This window comes from Acipenser ruthenus, chromosome 26 (genome assembly GCF_902713425.1).
Source record: "Acipenser ruthenus chromosome 26, fAciRut3.2 maternal haplotype, whole genome shotgun sequence".
NCBI classification, from domain to species: domain Eukaryota; kingdom Metazoa; phylum Chordata; class Actinopteri; order Acipenseriformes; family Acipenseridae; genus Acipenser; species Acipenser ruthenus.
Window position 1 is genome coordinate 23,272,344 of NC_081214.1, and position 6,000 is coordinate 23,278,343.

A 6,000-nucleotide genomic window follows, 5' to 3' on the forward strand; every position below is an offset into this window, starting at 1 on the left:
ATATGCTTACTTGTTTCTCTTACAATAGTCTATTAATTCGAGGTTTTGACTAACAAATTAGTTGTGTTTTGAATACAGCTGAAAATACTTGCTGTTTTCATCCATGCAACACAAATGTAATAGAATACTTCAAATTAAGTTGAATGCATTTTATTGTTTTACACTATTAACTATTCTTAAATGACCGAATTTAAGAAAGCCTGATCATACACAGATGTTTCTTGTCTTTAGCAAAAAATTAGAGAAGATAAAACAAAAACAGAAATTGTATTGGATATGCATTCTGCACTTAAAAGACTGAAGGGGGTTTAACTACTGGTTCAGTTAATGAATATCATTACATTATACTAAACCTTACCCTAAACAGCCTGCAGGCATGCTCAGCAGCCTGAACCAGTCGTGCATTAAGCGGAACACCCTCATTGATTTTCAGTTGTCACCTTTTCCACTAACCCTCTGCAGGGCAGACTTGTAGAAGAGGGACCATTGTGTTTAACAGCAGAGTTTCGGCGGGTATTTTAGGCAGCCCAACGTACTGGATTGGTGTGGACCAGATCTATAGCAATCGCCTGTAGCTTTTTGAAGCTCACAAGTTTAAAGCACTTATGGTCTCAATACAGCTCTCAGAATCCACAAAGTACAGCTGGTACACCAAGGTTTAATATAAACCTGTCCCCTTGCAATAGTCTTTTGAGGGTGTGGGGGAGGATTTCAACTTCTGCAGTACTTATTATGAGCCAATCAAACTAAAACGCTTTTGCACTTTTTAAAACAGGATTCATAATTTTTTGCAAAAATGTTAAAAAAAAATAACAAAGGTGGAGGCTTTCATGGTACTAGGGATAGACATCCATTAGCCTTTCAGTCTTAAAAGATGAACAGTATTTGCATATGGTGTTTCCTAATGCCCATCAGGTGGCTGTCAGTTATAGATTAATGAATTGGCCCTTTTGGTAACTGTTAATTGTGCTATTATTATCTCTGTGCTTGTTTAAACATTAACACCTTCAGTTCTTGTTGTCCCATCCCTTGGTGCTAGGCTGAAAGTCCACTATCCCCAGGAAATACACAACTTGTGCCAGACTAGGGTGAGGTTTGCATTGTTGAAGAATGGGGGAATTGCTACTCGGGTCGTTTGTTTAATGTATTTATATATTTGTTTAGCTCTAAAAGCAATTGAGGTAGCAGTGTACACACTGATTATGGTTCATTTCCTGTATAGTCTAGTTGAAATGAATTCTAATGGTCTAGCGGTTATTCCTATGAATCGGGGGATCTGTAAAGCTTGGAAATACATTAGAAAAGCTATTGAAAATATATTCAGATGTTATTGCCAATACAATACTATAGGAATTCATATTCAGTCTTTTTTTTATATATAAGTTATCAAGAGAGGAAAATTACATTTCAGGCCAAATTGGAGATTGTAAACTGAACAGTCTGAAAAATCTTATTCCACATTCACTCTGGCCAAGATAAAATCAAAGCTTATTCCCCAGTTTAGATTTGAACCGAGGTCTTTCATGGCGATTGTGAGGCCTTGCCAGCGACCCCACAAACAATCCTTGTGGATCAATCCCAGAAATCTGCTTTTACCAGTTATGCAAAACATCCCACTAATAACTGGCTCCTCAGAGCTCTTGTGTTTTGTTTTTTGTTTGTTTGTTTTATTGCATAAGGGTCATAACTTCCTCCCCTTTCCACCAACTACAATGGCAGCTCACGTTTCACATCGAAGCTGAGCCACAGATGGCAGATGGTTCTCTCTGAATGTTTAAAGTAATGCTGACCCAAACTATTCTTGTTAACCACTTAATGACCCTCAGGACCTTTTCATTTCCATGCCTATCATAAAAAAACAAGCTGTTTGATTGCCGTTCGACATCCTGCAGCTTTCGTGGGTATGTGTGCTGCAATCTGCATTCGCAAGCGTACACAGACAAGCACGCACCCTCCCTCCCTCCCTCGGCATCCCGCTCTCCGTGTCAATCAGGAATGCAAATTGAAAGCTATTTGAATGTCTGATGAGAGCTTCCTGCTCATTTATGGGGCGGTAAGCATATGGAGGATAAAGGAACGATGGGGACGGGATAGATTAAAAGCAATCACACTTTCAATTTGCAATCAATCAAGCAGTCTTGTTTCCCGTGTGTGTGCGTGCATGCGTGTGTGTGTGTGTGTGTGTGTGCTTTAAACAGATTTCATTAGCCCTCATGCATTTCACTGGGTTTGCACTACGACAGTGATTTCTGGTTTTGTTTTTCCGCTAGGTGTTGGGTCTGGGGATATGACAAATAACAGGTGGTGTGTACTTTAAGGACCAATTTAAAGTAACAACCCTTTAAACAAACACTAAACGGCTGGTTCTCTCACTAAATGTTTTTTAATTTGCAAGAATCCTTTGCAAAAGCGTGCCTCATTATGCTAACATGTTGCATGTATAACAGGCAGTGTGCTGACATTACGGATTCTGTCGGTGAAATGAGGTTAAATGCTCTAAACCCACGAATGCAGACGACCCCGACTCTTTTGCATGGTGGTTAAGGCGCTCGCTTGCAGTGTGCAGGGTCGCCGGTTCACCTGCTCACAGCCTGCTCACACTGTGCACAATCACTACAATACCAGACACCCCACACACAAGGTGTTCACTTATCAGAAATCACAAAAGCAGAGATTGTACTCATGAACTACCAGCAAACATAAAAAACAAACTTCAGAACTATGAAGAACGTTCTATGCACTGGATATTTATTCAAAGCTATTTAGTTCAAATCGTCACGCAAGCAAACAAGCAAGAAATACAGAACTCAGATGCTTAATGCTGAGTTTGAAAGCTGCCTTAACTGTTTTTTTTGTTTTCAATTTATTTTAGACTTGTAATTTAAGTTTTTTTTCCTTAAAGAAAAACAAAATGCAATTAATGAGAATTTGGAGTAAATAGCTTTTGAGAATCTAGGCCAGGAAGTAGTGGGATTAAATCATTAAAGGCTAGTGGTTGATTTTTCACAGGCGATTTATAACAGTTCAAAGAGGCTGCTACAATAAAACTCAGGTACAGCACCAGTAATCTGATAAGGTGTCTCACTATTGGCTTGTAGGCGGAAGGTGTTAACAGCATTGCTGAGCACATGGATTTAATACCGTTCCACTCCAGACCCAATACTGGAAGGATCATCATGTGTGACATTAATTTACCACACTGAACATCGCTTTTAAGGCAGAATGAAATATGTGAAGACTGCTTTGGGGAAACTGAAGGGAAACATGGTCAGCGATTCAATTGTCTTTGTACACTGCTGTGCAAAAGTCTTAGACATCTACTCTGATGCATTATGAGCATCAACAATTTACTCAAAGCCTCCACTAGTGTTTCCTACTATTATAACAACCTTGACTCGCATAAAGAAGGAAAAACATTGAGTGAAATAGCTCGCGTCACTCGATTTTCAAGGTGTGGTATCCGAAGCATAATCAACAAGTACAGAGAAACATCATCTGTAATTGACAAACCCAGAACTGGAAGACCCAAAACGCTGTCTAACAAGGATGAGCAACACTTTATGATAATATCCTTACGGAATAGAAAGAAGACAAGTGTTGAATTGACAACAGAACTGGCAGAAGGCACAGGTGGGCAGCACTCAGTATTCAAAGGTATGAAATCAGGGCTTTATTGTGAAGTGGTCTTTATACTGCCAGGGCTGAGGTTTTACTGTACATCTCGAAGTCTCACTTTTGGGGTACAATACAAATGAAGTAAACCTCTTATTTGAATCGTATTTAGCCTTTAAACCTCACCAGACACTTATTTTAAACTCTGATCAATTCAACCAAGACTTACAGCGATTGGCAGAGTTCTGCATTCCATTATTAACCCTTACCAGCCCAGCCAAAGCAAGGAGAGAGAGAGAGAGAGAGAGAGAGAGTGAGAGAGAGAGAGAGAGAGAGAGAGAAGGGAGGGAGGGAGACGCTCAACTCCAAATAATTATACAGTATCTTACACCTCTACGCTGAAACTAAGTTGCTTTGGTACTGAAGAGACACAGTCAGACCTGCAGATACCAGCATTATGAAGAAAAAAAAAACATGATTATGACGCCAAGAAAATGTTCAGCCAGAATTCTTGCAAGTGAGACATCATTTCTCATCCGTGTGCGCAGTAAGCTTAATCTGCCACTGGTGTTGTGAGCTATTACATCAATTACAGGGGATGAAGCTGACAGCTGTAATTATATATCTCTATGGTGATTATGTATAGCATGTCATGGAGACCAGCAAGCTACCTACTTTTGCTCTCATTTAGGCAGTCAGTTGTCAGAGCAAAGTGGCAGAGTGGGAGTAGTGCTGAGCAGGGAGAGGAATCACAAGAATGGAGCTGGAGAGCCCCCTGTTAATTGCACACAAGACTCTTCATCATTTTCTGGAACAAGTTTAATGCCACCCTTCCAGCAATCTTCATATTGTCTTGTTATAGAACTCAATATAGAATGCAATTTCTTGTTGGCATCCTGCATATCTATCTATCTACATTGTATATATATATATATATATACATACACACTTTTGCACAAACAATTGCTGGGATGATAAAAAAAATATGTAATAAATTGTTGTTAATAATAATAATAATAATAATAATAATAATAATAATAATAATAATAATAATAATAATAATATTGCTATAAAAATTCTCCAAAAACTGCCCCTGCAATCAGTGATATAGTTAAAGATTTCAATGCATCTTAATAACTTGTTTTTTTACCAGATATTTTCATGCCAAGATAATACGTAAAATGAATAAATGTCCAGCTGCAGTATCACATGCACCAGTGCACTGTGCGTGGAAGGACTAGGAATGGATCATATTCTACTGCACAACAGCCTCTTGCCTGTCACATTGATCATTCCCCACCACTTTGCATTCATAATGGACCCCCCCCCCCCCCACCGTTAACACGCGTGATGCACTGTTCCATTTCCAATGGCAGACACGCCAGGAAACCTGACATGGGTGCGGTCGACCAACCTCCAAAGCTAAAACCCACCATACACTCAGCCAGCCAACCGCATGACAGTACAGAAAAGAAAGCCCGCCTCTGGTTTGAAAGGAAGCCAATGGGATGGGTGAACGTATTAGCCCTGTTATTTGGCCCGCGGTGTTGTCAATCACAGCAGATCAGTTTTATACGGTTCATGAACAGAAGCCCAGGGAATGAAACAGGGTCTTGGGTAGAAACTGTATTTTAAAACATAAAACTGAGGTGTTCAATTCCCACTCCTTCATACATGGGAACGAGAGGCGCGGTGCACCATTCATGTTTACAGGTTTACAAATACAGTCAAACCCAGTCCAGTAATGTCATCCTCCAATTACTGTCAACACATTGAAATGGATGGCAGTCAATGGGGACTAGCTCCTCACAGTACACTTTATCACGCTCCGGTTAAAATGTTAACTTGTCTTCTGTTTTTTTAATGCTTATTTTGAAAGGTTATAAACTTGTGCTCAGTCCCTTTGAAGTGATTTTAAAAAGTGTTGGACAGTATTGCAGATATGAATGTAATTTGCATGGTGCAAATTAACATCACAAACCTACCTCCCCACCTTCCCATTGGAAAAACACAGAGGCTCCAGGAGGTAAACACAAGGACCAGGGCCCCACTGACGTCATCATTTCTGCAGGGGGGGGGGGGGGGGACGCACAGACCAAAGTTGGGAGGTGAAGGCACTGTCCCAACATAAGATGATGCACAGCTTGTTTTAGCTAAACATATTCAGAAAACAGCAATATTACGGTACAGAGGTTTTCCGCTTGCAAACTTCATTCATATTAATCATTGTGCTGATTAGCTGTCCAGAAGTTAGGTTTATTTTCCTTTTTAATTTATTACCTGCAGGCGTGGGTTGGCAGGCAGGCAGACGGTATTGAAGAAGGAATCTGCTCACCTCATAATAAATCGATGCCTCAGAGACCCATTCAGCGAGAGCCTGGTAAGGCG